Source organism: Procambarus clarkii, chromosome 79 (genome assembly GCF_040958095.1).
Source record: "Procambarus clarkii isolate CNS0578487 chromosome 79, FALCON_Pclarkii_2.0, whole genome shotgun sequence".
NCBI classification, from domain to species: Eukaryota; Metazoa; Arthropoda; class Malacostraca; order Decapoda; family Cambaridae; genus Procambarus; species Procambarus clarkii.
The window spans coordinates 22,595,221-22,613,922 of record NC_091228.1 but is presented as its reverse complement, the minus strand read 5'-3'; the positions used below and the strand labels follow the sequence as shown (position 1 = coordinate 22,613,922).

At 49.3% G+C, this 18,702-nt stretch overlaps 1 protein-coding gene and 3 non-coding genes across 4 annotated transcripts in view; 1 reads left to right on the top strand and 3 right to left on the bottom strand.

Moving 5' to 3' along the window:
* The window catches only part of LOC138357609 (small ribosomal subunit protein uS12), a 428,441-nt gene that overhangs the window by 345,671 nt on the left and 64,068 nt on the right, over positions 1 to 18,702 (top strand). The window lies entirely within an intron of this gene.
* TRNAW-CCA (transfer RNA tryptophan (anticodon CCA)) lies at positions 68 to 139 on the bottom strand. Its single transcript has one exon. It is a non-coding gene; the product is annotated as a tRNA-Trp (tRNA).
* On the bottom strand, positions 2,278 to 2,349 carry TRNAW-CCA (transfer RNA tryptophan (anticodon CCA)). The gene has a single exon. It is a non-coding gene; the product is annotated as a tRNA-Trp (tRNA).
* On the bottom strand, positions 6,259 to 6,330 carry TRNAW-CCA (transfer RNA tryptophan (anticodon CCA)). Its single transcript has one exon. It is a non-coding gene; the product is annotated as a tRNA-Trp (tRNA).

The window sequence follows — 18,702 nt, the reverse complement described above, 5'->3', positions numbered from 1 at the left end:
GTCAGCAATATTTGCAATAATTGTGTGGTGGTCACACTTGACCATTCATAGTTACTGAAAAGCTGTGTGACCCCGGAGTGACTCGAACACCCAGCCTTCTGATCTGGAGTCAGACGCGCTACCATTGCGCCACGAGGCCGTGAAGGTGGTGGTTCAGTTTAGTGAGTCCCTGGACTCTGCCTGAGGTTCACGGAGCCGGTCCCAGCGTCCTGGAGTCTGTCCCAGACTTCTGGATGACTGCTGGAGTGTGGAGGTGCTGTGGATGACTGCTGGAGTGTGGAGGTGCTGTGGATGACTGCTGGAGTGTGGAGGTGCTGTGGATGACTGCTGGAGTGTGGTGGGGCAGCTGTGGATGACTGCTGGAGTGTGGTGGGGCAGCTGTGGATGACTGCTGGAGTGTGGTGGTGCTGTGGATGACTGCTGGAGTGTGGTGGTGTTGCTGTGGATGACTGCTGGAGTGTTGTGGTGTTGCTGTGGATGACTGCTGGAGTGTGGTGGTGTTGCTGTGGATGACTGCTGGAGTGTGGTGGTGTTGCTGTGGATGACTGCTGGAGTGTGGTGGTGCTGTGGATGACTGCTGGAGTGTGGTGGTGTTGCTGTGGATGACTGCTGGAGTGTTGTGGTGTTGCTGTGGATGACTGCTGGAGTGTGGTGGTGTTGCCGTGGATGACTGCTGGAGTGTGGTGGTGTTGCCGTGGATGACTGCTGGAGTGTGGTGGTGCTGCTGTGGATGACTGCTGGAGTGTGGTGGTGTTGCTGTGGATGACTGCTGGAGTGTGGTGGTGTTGCTGTGGATGACTGCTGGAGTGTGGTGGTGGTGCTGTGGATGACTGCTGGAGTGTGGTGGTGCTGTGGATGACTGCTGGAGTGTGGTAGTGGTGCTGTGGATGACTGCTGGAGTGTGGTGGTGTTGCTGTGGATGACTGCTGGAGTGTGGTGGTGTTGCTGTGGATGACTGCAGGAGAGTGGTGGTGCTGTGGTTACTGCTGGAGTGTGGTGGTGCTGTGGATGACTGCGGGAGTGCTGTGGATGACTGCAGGAGAGTGGTGGTGCTGTGGATGACTGCTGGAGTGTGGTGGTGCTGTGGATGACTGCTGGAGTGTGGTGGTGCTGCTGTGGATGAACTGTCCAGGGTTAAAATGGTTGCTCCCTCTCTCCCTCTCACTCACACATGGGCTGTTCTCCCGGTGCGTTGTATCATGAAGGGGAAAGAGGGTTTATATTTAATCTATTTTAGTACTGATAATTAAGTTGCTTCAAAAGAAATATTTTCATGATGTTAACAGTCCAGAGACTGATGTTTCAAAATGAGTTCTCAATACTATTAACTGGTGAATTTAATGGTGACAAAAGGCAATAATATCCCCGTTTTCTTCCATGAAAAATTCAACTGCTATCTCGTTTTCTTTGAATGAATAAAGAACATACTTTGGGGTAATTTGTTAGTAGTAAATCAGCAGCAATATTATCTGTCTATTGTGTTAAAAATAAGTAAATGGTGTCGGTTTTTCCAACATAATTCCACGGGGGAGCCGACCAAGGGTCGTAGTCCAATATTTAGATCAGACGAACACTGATACTTCTTCTCAGAAATTTTACATTATTTTTTTTGTTAGTAGTTAATAAATGACACATTTGTGTGTCAGTTCCTACAGGATGGATGACCCGTACTAGAGTTTCAGGGGTTGGAAGTCTTTAGGTGATTTAATTTCCATGCTAACTCTGTGAGGCTAAATTTTTATCCTAATTACATTTTATTAAACCCAGAGGACTGAATGTGAACACTTACTACAGTCAAGTATGATACTGGGACTGCAGTGGGATCTGTGACATTGGTCGCAGTGACTTGTAGCTGTTTAGGCTACTGTTCTCCGATTAGCCACTGAAGCCTCACGTACAGATCTTCAGCTGTAAATGATAATATCAAAATCAACCTCTGTTGTTATAATCAGCTGTAATATCCTTAGTATAATGCTACTGGAGTTGTATAATCAACAGACAAGTTTATATTTTTAATTGAATTGTTTGTCTGCAAGCATAGGCCTCCTCCGGCTTTATAATGGGCCTGAGGAGCCCCAATAAAATATACTGTATTTTTATATTGAAAAAAAGTTGATTGATTGACAGTTGCGAGGCGGGCCAAAAGAGCCAGAGCTCAACCCTCGCAAACACAGCTAGGCGAATACATTCCTTTATTCCTAAGTTCTTATGTCAGCAATATTTGCAATAATTGTGTGGTGGTCACACTTGACCATTCACAGTCACTGAAAAGCTGTGTGACCCCGGAGTGACTTGAACACCCAGCCTTCTGATCTGGAGTCAGACGCGCTACCATTGCGCCACGAGGCCGTGAAGATGGAGGTTCAGTTTAGTGAGTCCCTGGACTCTGTCTGAGGCTCACGGAGCCTGTCCCAGCCTCCTGGAATCTGTCCCAGACTTCTGGATGACTGCTGGAGTGTGGTGGGGCAGCTGTGGATGACTGCTGGAGTGTGGTTGTGCTGTGGATGACTGCTGGAGTGTGGTTGTGCTGTGGATGACTGCTGGAGTGTGGTTGTGCTGTGGATGACTGCTGGAGTGTGGTGGTGCTGCTGTGGATGACTGCTGGAGTGTGGTGGGGCAGCTGTGGATGACTGCTGGAGTGTGGTGGTGCTGCTGTGGATGACTGCTGGAGTGTGGTGGGGCAGCTGTGGATGACTGCTGGAGTGTGGTGGTGCTGTGGATGACTGCTGGAGTGTGGTGGTGCTGTGGATGACTGCTGGAGTGTGGTGGTGCTGCTGTGGATGACTGCTGGAGTGTGGTGGTGCTGCTGTGGATGACTGCTGGAGTGTGGTGGTGCTGCTGTGGATGACTGCTGGAGTGTGGTGGTGCTGCTGTGGATGACTGCTGGAGTGTGGTGGTGCTGTGGATGACTGCTGGAGTGTGGTGGTGCTGTGGATGACTGCTGGAGTGTGGTGCTGCTGTGGATGACTGCTGGAGTGTGGTGGTGCTGTGGATGACTGCTGGAGTGTGGTGGTGCTGTGGATGACTGCTGGAGTGTACTCACCTAATTGTGCTTGCGGGGGTTGAGCTCTGGCTCTTTGGTCCCGCCTCTCAACCATCAATCAACAGGTGTACAGGTTCCTTAGCCTATTGGGCTCTATCATATCTACACTTGAAACTGTGTATGGAGTCAGCCTCCATCACATCACTTCCTAATGCATTCCATTTGTCAACCACTCTGACACTAAAAAAAATCTTTCTAATATCTCTGTGGCTCATTTGGGCACTCTTTTTCCACCTGTGTCCCCTAGTGCGTGTGCCCCTTGTGTTAAATAGCCTGTCTGTATCTACCCTATCAATTCCCTTGAGAATCTTGAATGTGGTGATCATATCCCCTCCTAACTCTTCTGTCTTCCAGCGAAGTGAGGTTTAATTCCTGTAGTCTCTCTTCGTAGCTCATACCTCTTAGCTCGTGTACTAGTCTGGAGCAAACCTTTGAACCTTTTCTAGTTTAGTCTTATCCTTGACTAGATATCGACTCCATGCTGGGGCTGCATACTCCATGATTGGCCTGACATATGTGGTATACAAAGTTCTGAATGATTCTTTACACAAGTTTTTGAATGCCGTTCTTATGTTGGCCAGCCTGGCAGATGCCGCTGATGTTATCCTCTTGATATGGGCTGCAGGAGACAGGTCAGGCAAGATATCAACCCCAAGTCTTTTTCTTTCTCTGACTCTTGAAGAATTTCATCTCCTAGATGATACCTTGTATCTGGCCTCCTGCTCTCTACACCTATCTTCATTACATTACATTTGGTTTGACCATTCTTTCAGCTTGTCTAGGTCTTCTTGAAGCCTCAAGCAGTCTTCCTCTGTCTTAATAATTCTCATAATTTTGACATCGTCTACAAACATTGAGAGAAATGAATCTATACCCTCCGGGAGATCATATACATATATCAGAAACATGATAGGACCGAGTACAGAGCCCTGTGGGACTCCACTGGTGACTTCACGCCAATAGGAGGTCTCACCCCTCACCGTAACTCTCTGCTTCCTATTGATTAGGTACTCCCTCATCCACTGGAGCACCTTACCAGCTACACCTGCCTGTCTCTCCAGCTTATGTACCAGCCTCTTATGCGGTACTGTGTCAAAGGCTTTCCGACAATCCAAGAAAATGCAGTCTGCCCAGCCTTCTCTTTCTTGCTTAATCTTTGTCACCAGGTCTTAGAATTCTATTAAGCCTGTCAGGCAAGATGTATCCTCCCTGAACCCATGTTGGCGATTTGTCACGAAGTCCCTTCTCTCCAGATGTGTTACCAGGTTTTTTCTCACGATTTTCTCCATCACCTTGCATGGTATACAAGTCAAGGACACTGGCCTGTAGTTCAGTGCCTCTTGCCTGTCACCCTTTTTGTATATTGGGACCACATTCGCCGTCTTCTATATTTGTGGTAGGTCTCCCGTCTACAGTGACCTACTAGTGGTGTGAGTGGTGCTGCTAGCGAGGTGCTAGTAGCTAGGTTTGCTACTAGCTACTAGCGACATTAGTGGTGCTATTAGCCTACTAGCGAGTGTGGTGGTGCTGCTGTGGATGACTGCTGGAGTGTGGTGGTGCTGCTGTGGATGACTGCTGGAGTGTTGTGGTGCTGCTGTGGATGACTGCTGGAGTGTGGTGGTGCTGCTGTGGATGACTGCTGGAGTGTTGTGGTGCAGTGTGTGGATGACTGCTGGAGTGTGGTGGTGCTGCTGTGGATGACTGCTGGAGTGTTGTGGTGCTGCTGTGGATGACTGCTGGAGTGTGGTGGTGCTGCTGTGGATGACTGCTGGAGTGTTGTGGTGCAGTGTGTGGATGAACTGTCCAGGATTAAAATGGATGCTCCCTCTCTCCCTCTCACTCACACATGGGCTGTTCTCCAGATGCGTTGTATCATGAAGGGGAAAGAGAGTTTATATTTTACCTATTTTAGTACTGATAATTAAGTTGCTTCAAGGGGAATGTTTTATGATGTTAACAGTCCAGAGACTGATGTTTTAAGATGAATTCCCGATATTATGAGCTGATGAATTTAATGGTGACATTTGGTAATGATATCCCCGTTTTCTTCCAGGAAAAAATCCACTACTATCTCGTTTTCTTTGAATGAATTAAAAATATACTTTGTGGTAATTTGTTAGTAGTAAATCAGCAAGCAATATTGTCTGCCTATTGTATTGAAAGTTAGTAAATGGTTTCGGTTTTTCCAGCATAATTCCAGGGGGGGGGGGGGTGACCAAGGGTCGAAGTCCAATATTTAGATCAGACGAACACTGATGCTTCTTCACAGAAATTTGACGTTATTTTTTTGTTAGTAGTTAGTAAATGGCACATTTGTGTGTCAGTTCCTACAGGATGGATGACCCGTACTAGAGTTTCAGGGGTTGGAAGTCTTTAGGTGATTTAATTTTCCTGCTAACTCTGTGAGGCTAAATTTTTATCGTAATTACATTTTATTTAACCCAGAAGACTGAATGTGAACACTTACTAGAGTCAAGTATGATACTGGGACTGCAGTGGGATCTGTGACATTGGTCGCTGCGACTTGTAGCTTCTTCAGGTTAGTGGTCACTGATTAGCCACTGAGGCCCATGGAATACATCTCTGCTAAATAATAAATGTATCAAAATCAGTCGTCGGATTTATATAGTCAGTCATGCTCCCTTGTGCTTATTTTCTGGAGTTTATCTGGCTGACAAATTGAATGTTAATTTAGTTAGTTAATTTACAGGCTTGAATGTACTCATTCATTAGAGTCAGGTATGGTTCTGAGACTGCAGTGTGTTTAGTGACAAGGGTTGCAGTGACTTATAGCTGTTTAGGCGACTGGTCACTGATTTGCCAAAGAGGCCTCATGTATAGATCTTCAGCTTTAAATGATGATATCAAGATCAACCTCTGTTATAGTTAGCTGCAATATCCTTAGTATAATGCTTCTGGAGTTGTATAATCAGGTGACAAATTTAAATTTCTATTTGAATTGTTTGTCTGCAAGCTTAGGCCTCCTCCGGCTTTATAATGGGCCTGAGGAGCCCCAATAAAATATACTGTATTTTTATATTAAAAAAAAGTTGATTGATTGACAGGTGAGAAGCGGGACGAAAGAGCCAGAGCTCAACCCTCGCAAGCACAACTACGTGAATACATGCCTTTATTCCTAAGTTCTTATTTCAGCAATATTTGCAGTAACTCTGTGGTGGTAACATTTGACCATTCACAGCCACTGAAAAGCTGTGTGACCCCGGAGTGACTCGAACACCCAGCCTTCTGATCTGGAGTCAGACGCGCTACCATTGCGCCACGAGGCCGTGAAGTTGGTGGCTCACTTTAGTGAGTCCCTGGACTCTGTCTGAGCCTCGCGGAGTCTATCCCAGCGTCCTTGAGCCAGTCCCAGGCTCTTGGAGTCGGTCTCAGTCTCCTGGAATCTGTCTCAGTGTTCTAGAGTCTGTCGCAGCCTTCAGGATGACTGGTGGTGATGCTGTGGATGGCTGCTGGAGTGTGGTGGTGCTGCTGTGGATGACTGCTGAAGTGTGGTGGTGCTGTGGATGACTGCTGAAGTGTGGTGGTGCTGTGGATGACTGCTGAAGTGTGGTGGTGCTGTGGATGACTGCTGGAGTGTGGTGATGCTGTGGATGACTGCTGAAGTGTGGTGGTGCTGTGGATGACTGCTGGAGTGTGGTGGTGCTGCTGTGGATGACTGCTGAAGTGTGGTGGTGCTGTGGATGACTGCTGGAGTGTGGTGATGATGTGGATGACTGCTGAAGTGTGGTGGTGCTGTGGATGACTGCTGAAGTGTGGTGGTGCTGTGGATGACTGCTGGAGTGTGGTGGTGCTGTGGATGACTGCTGGAGTGTGGTGGTGCTGCTGTGGATGACTGCTGAAGTGTGGTGGTGCTGTGGATGACTGCTGGAGTGTGGTGGTGCTGTGGATGACTGCTGGAGTGTGGTGGTGCTGCTGTGGATGACTGCTGAAGTGTGGTGGTGCTGTGGATGACTGCTGGAGTGTGGTGATGATGTGGATGACTGCTGAAGTGTGGTGGTGCTGTGGATGACTGCTGGAGTGTGGTGGTGCTGTGGATGACTGCTGGAGTGTGGTGGTGCTGCTGTGGATGACTGCTGAAGTGTGGTGGTGCTGTGGATGACTGCTGAAGTGTGGTGGTGCTGTGGATGACTGCTGGAGTGTGGTGATGCTGTGGATGACTGCTGAAGTGTGGTGGTGCTGTGGATGACTGCTGGAGTGTGGTGGTGCTGCTGTGGATGACTGCTGAAGTGTGGTGGTGCTGTGGATGACTGCTGGAGTGTGGTGATGATGTGGATGACTGCTGAAGTGTGGTGGTGCTGTGGATGACTGCTGGAGTGTGGTGGTGCTGTGGATGACTGCTGGAGTGTGGTGGTGCTGCTGTGGATGACTGCTGAAGTGTGGTGGTGCTGTGGATGACTGCTGAAGTGTGGTGGTGCTGTGGATGACTGCTGGAGTGTGGTGATGCTGTGGATGACTGCTGAAGTGTGGTGGTGCTGTGGATGACTGCTGGAGTGTGGTGGTGCTGCTGTGGATGACTGCTGAAGTGTGGTGGTGCTGTGGATGACTGCTGGAGTGTGGTGATGATGTGGATGACTGCTGAAGTGTGGTGGTGCTGTGGATGACTGCTGGAGTGTGGTGGTGCTGTGGATGACTGCTGGAGTGTGGTGGTGCTGCTGTGGATGACTGCTGAAGTGTGGTGGTGCTGTGGATGACTGCTGAAGTGTGGTGGTGCTGTGGATGACTGCTGGAGTGTGGTGATGCTGTGGATGACTGCTGAAGTGTGGTGGTGCTGTGGATGACTGCTGGAGTGTGGTGATGCTGTGGATGACTGCTGAAGTGTGGTGGTGCTGTGGATGACTGCTGGAGTGTGGTGGTGCTGTGGATGACTGCTGGAGTGTGGTGGTGCTGCTGTGGATGACTGCTGGAGTGTGGTGGTGCTGTTGATGACTGCTGGAGTGTGGTGGTGCTGTGGATGACTGCTGGAGTGTGGTGGTGCTGTGGATGACTGCTGGAGTGTGGTGGTGCTGCTGTGGATGACTGCTGGAGTGTGGTGGTGCTGTTGATGACTGCTGGAGTGTGGTGGTGCTGTGGATGACTGCTGGAGTGTGGTGGTGCTGTGGATGACTGCTGGAGTGTGGTGGTGCTGTGGATGACTGCTGGAGTGTGGTGGTGCTGTGGATGACTGCTGGAGTGTGGTGGTGCTGTGGATGACTGCTGGAGTGTGGTGCTGCTGTGGATGACTGCTGGAGTGTGGTGGTGCTGTGGATGACTGCTGGAGTGTGGTGGTGCTGTGGATGACTGCTGGAGTGTGGTGCTGCTGTGGATGACTGCTGGAGTGTGGTGCTGCTGTGGATGACTGCTGGAGTGTGGTGGTGCTGTGGATGACTGCTGGAGTGTGGTGATGCTGTGGATGACTGCTGGAGTGTGGTGCTGCTGTGGATGACTGCTGGAGTGTGGTGATGCTGTGGATGACTGCTGGAGTGTGGTGCTGCTGTGGATGACTGCTGGAGTGTGGTGGTGCTGTGGATGACTGCTGGAGTGTGGTGATGCTGTGGATGACTGCTGAAGTGTGGTGGTGCTGTGGATGACTGCTGAAGTGTGGTGGTGGTGCTGTGGATGACTGCTGGAGTGTGGTGGTGCTGTGGATGACTGCTGGAGTGTGGAGGTGCTGTGGATGACTGCTGGAGTGTGGTGGTGCTGTGGATGACTGCTGGAGTGTGGTGATGCTGTGGATGACTGCTGGAGTGTGGTGGTGCTGTGGATGACTGCTGGAGTGTGGTGGTGCTGTGGATGACTGCTGGAGTGTGGTGGTGCTGTGGATGACTGCTGGAGTGTGGTGATGCTGTGGATGACTGCTGGAGTGTGGTGATGCTGTGGATGACTGCTGGAGTGTGGTGGTGCTGTGGATGACTGCTGGAGTGTGGTGATGCTGTGGATTGACTGCTGGAGTGTGGTGGTGCTGTGGATGACTGCTGGAGTGTGGTGATGCTGTGGATGACTGCTGGAGTGTGGTGGTGCTGTGGATGACTGCTGGAGTGTGGTGATGCTGTGGATGACTGCTGGAGTGTGGTGATGCTGTGGATGACTGCTGGAGTGTGGTGGTGCTGTGGATGACTGCTGGAGTGTGGTGATGCTGTGGATGACTGCTGGAGTGTGGTGGTGCTGTGGATGACTGCTGGAGTGTGGTGGTGCTGTGGATGACTGCTGGAGTGTGGTGCTGCTGTGGATGACTGCTGGAGTGTGGTGCTGCTGTGGATGACTGCTAGTGTGTGGTCGTTTGTTTATATGTTGTATGTGTAAATGATATATAAAACTTGGATATGTGATAAATAAATGAATAAGGCAATTCACATGTGTTTATTACGACAGCGGCGACACCAGTTACTGGCTCAACACAGTAAGGGTCAAAACGAAAGAAATTCAAAATAATCTAATTCTTCTTGCCAAAGATGCACACTTAAATTATATAGCTAAAGGGGATTCTCACATAATTATACAATTATTATTTAAAGCTTGTACAAGAGAAAACTTTAGTAATAAAAATTTTTGGACAAGAAGATCCGTAATGAACTATTTTGTCATTTACAGATGAACTTAGAGGGTTCAAAGTCACACATGTTCACAAACAAATACACACATCAACAAGGACAAGAACAATAACACTTGCATGAATAGTGATAAGTTATGAAAATGACTCAATGTCGTACTGATGATGAGGACTGTTATATTGTCTCCCCCCCCCTCCCCATCCGGCCCGTTGGCGTCGTGAGGGGGCTTCGTGGGCGGCTGCCGGAGTGTGATGCTCCGTAGGACAGTCCTCTGTCCTTTTATGGCCTTGCTCTCCTGCTGCTGTCTTCTCTAATTGTGCCGGATCGCTTTTCCTTTTCATTATGTTTCGTTTCCCCCCCCCCCCCTCTTCTCCTATCTGCTTGTCATTTCCTGCCAACCTTTTGCTTGTTTTGGATTATTTCTTTGGACTTCTTCTATTTTCACGCCCGGGTGCTTGAGGAGGCATACTCTTGCACCCGTAGACGTACCCAACGTCTCGAGCGAGGGGAACCTTTTATTGTCAATCCCCCTTTCGTCGCTGAACCCGATCTCGACGGCCTGACGGTTCTTAAGGTGGCGTTTGTGGGGCGTATACTCATGACGCATCCCTAGGGGGCTCCGGCATGATCGGCGATAGCTTCCTGTTGGGTGTCCTGCCTCTAATTGTGGCTCCATGGTGGGTATGGGGGGCACATTCATGGATGAATTTATCACTCTTCGTACCTATGTTGTTAAATGTTTCTGTTGTACCCTCTCGGGCTCGTGGGGTGGGCGACCAAGCCCCCGAGTCGGCCTGTCTTGGAAGACCGGGCTCTGTAGCCTCCGCTGCATTGGGCCCCGACCTTGCTCCTCCTTTGACCATCCTGACTTCTTCCCCCAGCTCCCCTCCCTCCTCTGTGGTTGGGTCGAGCCTCCAGCCCCCAGTGGTGACCTCTTCGTCCCTGGTGCGGCTAAGTCTCTCGTTGTGGCTACTGCGCCTTTTGACCCCTCTCTCTCTGGGGGTTCTCAACGCCGTTCGCGCCCCGGCTGCACTCGCTCGATTCCTTCCCGTACTGACGCGTATCAGGCCTTGTTTGGTCCCGCTTTATGGGTCAAATACTTTGATCTCCTCCCTCTTGATTCTGCGCCTCCTGACGATTTCTCCCTCCATCGGCATCTTGTTGATTCCGTGGATGCGTCTGTTACTTTCAACCCCACTCGTCTCGGTACACGTGTCGTTGCTGATCCTTCTCAGGATGCAGCTTCCCGCTTGGCTGCCTTATCCTGCCTTGGCGAGATCCCTGTTCGGGTCTCCAAGAACGTTCGGATGAATGCCAGTGTTGGCACTATTCTCCTCCCACCCCATGTTGCAACCGGTGTTCGGAATCTGCAGGATTGCCACGATGATTTTCGGCATATCCTTGATGCCCAAGGCCATTCTGTCCTCCAGGTTGACTCGTTTACTCGTCCCCCTCGTGGTCGTCGCAGTCAACCCCTTCGTGTTGTGAAGATCACCTTTGATGGGAGGACCCTTCCATCCTCTGTCATTCTTGTTGGTGCTAGGTGCTCTGTCCAGGAGTATATTTCTTCTCCTCGACTTTGTAACAAGTGCTGGAGGTTTGGGCATGGTGCCCTCTGCTGCTCTGGGACTGTCTCTCTCTGTCCTTTGTGTGGGGGTGAAGGTCACTTTAAGTCGGAGTGCATTTCTCCCCAAGCTCGCTGCCTCAACTGCGGTGAGGCCCATCCTACCTTCTCCCGTGCCTGTATCCATTATAACTTGAGGCAGCCGTCCTCAACTTGAAGCACCGGGAGCATTTATCTTTTTCTGAGGTGAGACGCCAGGTTCGCCAGCTCCCGCCTTATGCTCGCGTGTTGCGCTCTTCCTCTCCTCGTCCTTCCCTCCTTCCTCAGACTCACAACCGTTTCCGGGCCTTGGGCCCTGATACGCCCACTTCCCCCTCCTCTTTTCCTTTGCGTTCTGTCCCGAGGGGTCCCCCCTCCTGGTCCTCTATCTGGGGTTCCCCTTCTTTCTACCCGGTCTCCTGTGTCTTCTTCCTCGTCACCCTCCGATCCTCCTTCCCATCCTCTTCCTCCATCTATCGGCTCTCCCCGCCGCCTGTCAGTGCAGGCGGATGTCTATCGCTCTCCTAACGGCCGTCGTGTATGCTCTCGTTCAGCTTCTCCTGTTGAGACACTGGAATCCGTTGCCCGGTATGTAGTTGCTGGGACACCGGTCTCTTTAAGTCAGAAGCGTAAGCCTGGCTCCTCTCCTTCCTCCTCCCTGGCGGGTAAGAAGGCTTCACTTTCTTCCTCAGCCCCTACTTCTGGCTCTGTTGCTCCTTCCCCTCCCATTTCAGTGATTGTGCCCCCTGTTCCTGCTATGGAGGTTTCTTTGGCCCCTGCTTCCCTTTCAGTTGCCGCTCTTGCTGAGGTGCACTCCCCCTCTTTCTACTCCCCCTCTTCCTGCTGCTGTCCTTGACTGCTCCTCTCCGTTGTCTCCTCCTCTTCCTCCTCCTCCTCCTCCGGACCCCGCCCGCCCACCTCTGGTCTGCTCTCCCGCTTCCTTCCCTCCGTCTTTGCTCAGTTTACCCATGCCCCCTAACCCTGACTTTGCTGACCCTGATCCTGACCTTGATATTCTTTAACGTGCTCTGTTGCTCTTTCGCCTTTGTTTCTTCCTTGTTCTCTGTTGTTGTCCTTTCCCTTCTCGTCGATGTCTATTCTTCAATGGAACGTTCGAGGTTATTATGCCAATTTCCTCGAACTCCAACTTCTGATTTTGCGGTTTTCGCCCCTTTGTGTCTGTCTCCAGGAGCCGATGCTTGGTGCTCGTCCTGGTCGTTTTCGTGGCTATTCCTTTCTCTCCTCCCCTCCCCCAGCCGTTGCTGGGGCTCCTAATTCTTCTGCTCTATTGATTTGCGCTGATGTTCCCTTTGTTCCTTTACTCTTTCCTTTGCCTCTCTATTGTTCTGCTGCTCGTATCTTTGTGGGGAAATGGTACTCAGTTTGTTCCATTTATCTCCCCCCGAGTGTCCCGCTTTCTCTTCCTGATCTGAAACACCTCATGGACTCCTTGCCGGAGCCTATGCTCCTGCTGGGTGACTTCAATTGTCGTCATTCTCTTTGGGGTGACGTTCTGACGAATACCCAGGGTCGCCTTCTTGAGCCGTTTCTCCTCTCTTCTTCCCTGTCTCTTCTGAATTCTAGTGAGTCCACTCATTTGGACTCTCGGACTCGCACCCTTTCTTGTCTTGATCTTTCTCTCTGCTCTTCTTCTCTTTACTTAGATTTCACGTGGCAGGTTCTTGATGACCTCCATGGCAGTGATCATTTCCCTATCCTTGTTTCCTTTTTCTCGTTTCGCCCTTCCCTCTCCTTCCCTAGGTGGCAGTTTGCTAAGGCGGACTGGAACCTATTTACCCTCAGTGCTGCTCTCTCTGATCTCTCCCTTCTGCCTCTCCCTCGTGCTCTCCTCCTTTTTCATGACACTGTCTTCAACGCTGCCCTCTGCTCTATTCCTCGCTCTTCCTCTCGGGGTCCGCGGAAGTGGACCTGGTGGAATCCCTGGTGGAATGCGGATTGTGCTCGGGCTGTCCGCTGTAAGCGTGCAACCTGGAAGAGGCACCGCCGTCGGCAGACGGCCGATTCTTCTCTTTTCTTTCGGAAAGCGAGTGCGGTGGCCCGTAGGGCCATCCGTACGGCTAAACGTGAATGTTGGGCATCTTATGTCTCGACAATTACGTCCGAAACTCCTCTGCCCCAGATCTGGAAGTGTATCCGCAAGATAGCGGGTAAGTTCGTTCCCGATGTTTCACTGGTCCTTCACCTCCATGATACTCTTGTGGCGGACCCGTTGCAGGTCGCTTCCGAACTGGGTTCCCACTTTTCTTCTGTTAGCTCTGGTCTTCATCTTCCCCAATCTTTCCTTCTTCGTAAACCTGTCCTTGAGTCTCATCCTTTAGATTTCTGCACTCGTCTTCAGCTTCCCTATAATGATCCCTTCACTCTCTCTGAACTTCGTTCTGCCCTGGCCCTGTGCGGTTCTACGGCGTCGGACTCCGATGGTATTCATTATGAGATGCTTCGCCATCTCCCTCTGTACACGTCTCAGTATTTACTGAGTCTGTATAATCGGATCTGGGAGTCGTCGTCAGTCCCTGAGGACTGGCTCGATGCCGTTGTCCTCCCTGTTCGCAAACCGGGGTCTCTGGGTACTTCCCCTAAGGACTTTCGCCCTATTGCCCTCACAAGTTGTGTCTGCAAACTCTTTGAACGTATGGGTAACGTTCGTCTGATGTGGTTCCTGGAACACCATCACCTCCTCTCCCCTTCTCAATTTGCTTTCCGCAAGTGCCGCAGCACGACAGATGTCCTGGTGAACCTGGAGGTCTATATTCGTACTGCTTTTGCTGCGAAGACCTCCGTTGTTGCCGTCCTTTTTGACCTGGAAAAGGCTTACGACACCACTTGGCGATATCATATTCTATCTCAACTTCATTCTTTTGGCCTTCGTGGTCATCTCCCTCTCTTTCTCCGCAGCTTCCTCTCTCGTCGTTCCTTTCGGGTGCGCCTTGGTACCGCTGTTTCTGCCTCTTTTCAGCAATACGAAGGTGTGCCCCAGTGTAGTGTTGTGAGCACTACTCTTTTTCTGGTTGCCCTCAATTGTCTTCTTTCCTCTCTTCCTTCAGGTGTCTTCTCCGCTCTCTATGTCGATGATCTTACCCTTTGCTGTCAGGGTGATGATTCACCTCTCCTTCAGCGCCGGCTTCAACTTGCAATTGATGCCGTGTCGTCTTGGGCCACCGATCATGGCTTCAAGTTCTCTACTTCTAAGACTTGTGCCATGACTTTTACGCGGAAACGGGTCGTTCTTCGTCCCTCTTTGTCACTTTATGGTCATTCCCTTGAGTACAAAGATTCCGCGAAGCTTTTGGGGTTATTCCTTGACACTCGTTTGTCTTGGTCTCCCCATATCTCTTACCTCCGTGTTGAGTGCTCTAAGGCCCTTACCCTCCTTCGGGTCTTGTCCCATACTTCTTGGGGGGCAGATAGGCGCACCCTCCTTGCTTTACATTCCTCTCTCGTCCTGTCTAAGCTCGATTATGGTTGCCCTGCTTACTCGTCTGCTTCTCCTACTCTTCGCCGTCTTGTTGCTTTGCACCATACTGGGTTGCGCCTCAGTTCTGTGCCTTTCGTTCGACTCCCGTCCTTAGCTTGTATGTTGACACTGGCTTCCTGTCTCTCCAGGACCGCCGTGATAGCTACTGTCTTCGTTATCTCGCACAGTCCTCACATCATCCTTCCTCTCGCCTCTGTCGTGCTTTAACTTTTACCCCTCCTGCGGTTCCTGTTCCTCTTCACCACCTCCCTCTTTCTGTCCGGTTATCTCGCCTACAGGATTCTCTTTTCGTTCGTATTTCTAATGTTTCTCCTCGTGTTGTTCCTTCTTTGCCCCCATGGAGAGTCCCCCTTCCGCGGTTTTGTACTTCCTTGACCCGTATCACTTATTTATTTATTTATTTATGCATATACAAGAATGTACATTGGGAATGTGAGGATACATAATATGGTAATTACAGTCTTGTAAAGCCACTAGTACGCGCAGCGTTTCGGGCAGGTCCTTAATCTAAGAAAATTTTAAGGAGGTAAATACTTGCAAAATTTATAGACAAAAAAATGATAACAGTTACATGTAATGAAAAAAAGAAGATGAGAGAAAATTGTAGGTACAGTATATTAAAGCACATAGGTAGCTAAGATTGATTGCAATGACAGCTTGAATGGTAGTTGACAAAAATTGGTAGTCACAATACAGCATATGGTTAGCACATAAAAGAAGACGGCAATGAACACAATGATAAGGTTGTTTGATACTACATAAAAATTAGGAGATTGGGTAACACTAGGTACAGAGAAAATTTAAAGCTCAGTGTAAGAAACTAAGAAGATGAAATTAGGTACTTTTTGGTTTTGCTTTTAATAAAATAAGGCAAAAGTTTTACAGTTTTTCAATTGTTTTTAATTGCTACACTAAAGCTTTTACCCCTCCTACGGTTCTAAAACGCCTTTTCCTTGAGCACTTTTCTTCTCACTCCCGCTCCGTTTCTGTCTTCACCGATGGGTCTAAGTCTGCGGACGGTGTTGGCTACTCTGTTGTTTTTCCTGATCGCACTTATATGTGTTGCTTACCTCCGGAGACTAGCATCTTTACAGCGGAGCTTTATGCTATTCTCTATGTTCTTCGTCTCTTGCTTTCTCGTTGTCAGTCTTCCTTTGTAGTTGTTGTTGACTCTCGTAGTGCCCTCATGGCTCTCGGGTCCTTTAATCCGGTTCATCCAGTAGTTGTCGAGATCCAGCATTGGCTGTTTCTTGTTCACAGTAAATTTAAGTCGGTTGAGTTTTGTTGGGTTCCCAGCCATATTGGTGTGTCTTTAAATGAGTGTGCGGATGCTGCCTCCAAGGAAGCTGTCCGCTCTTGTCCCATCTCTCGTAAAGGTATTCCATATTCCGACTTTTACCCGGTTATCCATTCCTCCGTCCTTACCTGTTGGCAGGCTTCTTGGTCGTCTGTTACTGGTAACAAACTATGTACTCTTAAATGTTGTGTTTCCTCGTGGCCGTCCTCCTATCACCATATCCGGCGATGGGAAACAGCTCTGGCGAGGTTGCGTATTGGCCATACTTGCTTAACCCATGGTCACTTGATGGAGCGCCGCCCTGCTCCTTATTGTCCTAGTTGCATTGTCCCTCTTACGGTCGTGCATGTCCTTCTTGAATGTCCTGACTTCCAGGACGAGTGTGAGTCTTGCTTTCCGACCGTCCCTCGCAGTCACCTGTCCCTCAGTAGAATTCTTGGTGACTCGGATACTTTTGATATCGTTCGCCTTATGCGTTTTTGTTCTCGTATTGGCATCCTTGGTGATATTTAGCGCCCTCTGATTATTCTACGCATTTGATGGTGCTACATAGCCTTCCCGGTTTGGTGCCTTCTTTTCATAATTACTTACTTACTATATTGTCTCCCCAGGATGTGGAAAACTATAATGAATGATGAATAATAATGGACATAATGAGCTTGTGTGGGGATGATGTCATTATAGAGAGTGAGAGCTGATAAAGACGGCAGGTGATGGTTCAGGAAAGGTGGGAGTCTCTCGAGTCTTCAGGTTATGCCAGACGGACAGTGGATTCAACAGGTGGGGGCGGACGGTTGCTGGAGCCCACAGGTGGGCGCGAACGGACGCTTGAACCAACAGGTAGAGTCACAAGACCCTCCCTGCCAGTTAGTTTCCGGTGCGTTCATAAGGGAGAGGGACGGGCACAGGTATGCTGTCGCCGTGGGGCTGGTAGCCGCCGTGGTCAGCCACGAAGGTAATCTCCACAGGTTCACCATACAGGGACGTGTACCTGGGAGAGTGAACAAACTCTGAACAACGTCTCAAGTCAACCATAACCTCTGCAACAGCATATATTTATACTTAACAAAACACGCTGACTATATTTTTATCCTCAACTTTACGAAGCAGAGAAAATGTATTATCCTGCTATAATTATATGGCTTGTCTTTGGGAGTTAATACAGCATATGATAAATAAAATGTTATTATATTTTTGTATAGGCCTCAAGTAGACACCTTTAAGGGTTTTTGCCATTAGTGTGACCAGTAATATAACCACCACTAGCCAGCAGATACCTTACCTTACCCTTCCCCAGGCAAACTGTGACCATAATATACACCCCCCAGGAAGCAGTGACCATGATATACCCACCCCAGCTGGCAGTGACCGTGATATACCCACCCCAGGAAGCAGTGACCGTAATATACCAACCCCCAGCCAGCAGTGACTGTAATATACCCACCCCTAGTAAGTAGTGACCGTGATATACCCACCCAAGCCAGCAGTGACCATAATATACCCACCTCTAGCCATCAGTATCCTTAATATACCCACCTTTTATCAGCAGTGACCATAATATATATCTGCCCCTAGTAATCAGTGATCGTAATATACCCACCCCCAACTAGCAGTGACCGTAATATACCCACTGCCAGCCGACAATGACCATAATATATTCACCTCCAGCCAGCAGTAACTGTAATATACCCACCCTCAGCCAGCAGTGACCGTTATATACTCACCCCCAGCCAGCAGTGACCGTTATATACTCACATCTAGCCAGCAGTGACCATAATATACCCACCTCCAGCCAGCAGTGACCGTGATATACCTACCCCCAGCCAACAGTGACCGTAATATACCCACCTCCAGCCAGCAGTGACCGTGATATACCCACCCGCAGTGATCATAATATACCCACCCCTAGCCAGCAGTGACTGTAATATACCCACCACCAGGTAGCAGTGCCGTTATATACCCACCTCCAGCCGCCCTGGGACACCTGGCCGTCGTTCTGGGTGCCCGCCTCCTTCCTGCTGGTGCTGTTGCCGGACTCGTATTGGTAGGCATACTCTCCGTAGGCGTTCTGTTTCCAGTCGTCGTTGAAGACTGGAATTAGACTCCTCAGAATTATTAAATTAATTTTATATTAGTAGTTAGTAAATGCCACATTTGTGCATCAGTTCATACAGGACGGATGTCCCGTACTAGAGTTGCAGATGTTGGAAGTCTTTAGGTGATTTTATTTCCCTGCTAACTCATGTGAGGCTAAATTTCTAGCCTAATTACATTTTTATTCAACCCAGAGGACTGAATGTGAACAATTATTACAGTGAAGTATAATTCTGGGGCTGCAGTGGGATCAGTGGCATTAGTCACAGTAACTTGCAGCTTGTTCTGGTCACTGATTACCCACTGAGGCCCATGGAATACATCTCTGCTAAATAATAAACGTATCAACATCAGTCGTCAGATTTATGTAGTCAGTCATGCTCCCTTGTGCTTATTTTCTGGAGTTATTTTGGCTGATAAATTGAATTTGAATTTAGTTAGTTAATTTAGAGGCTTCAAATGTACTCATACATTAAAGTCAAGTATGGCTCTGAAACTGCAGTGTGTTCAGTGACATTGGTCGCTGTGACTTTTTGCTTGTTCAGGTTACTGTTCACTGATTGGGCAATGAAGCCTCACGGACACATCTTCAACTTTAAATGATGATATCAAGATCAACCT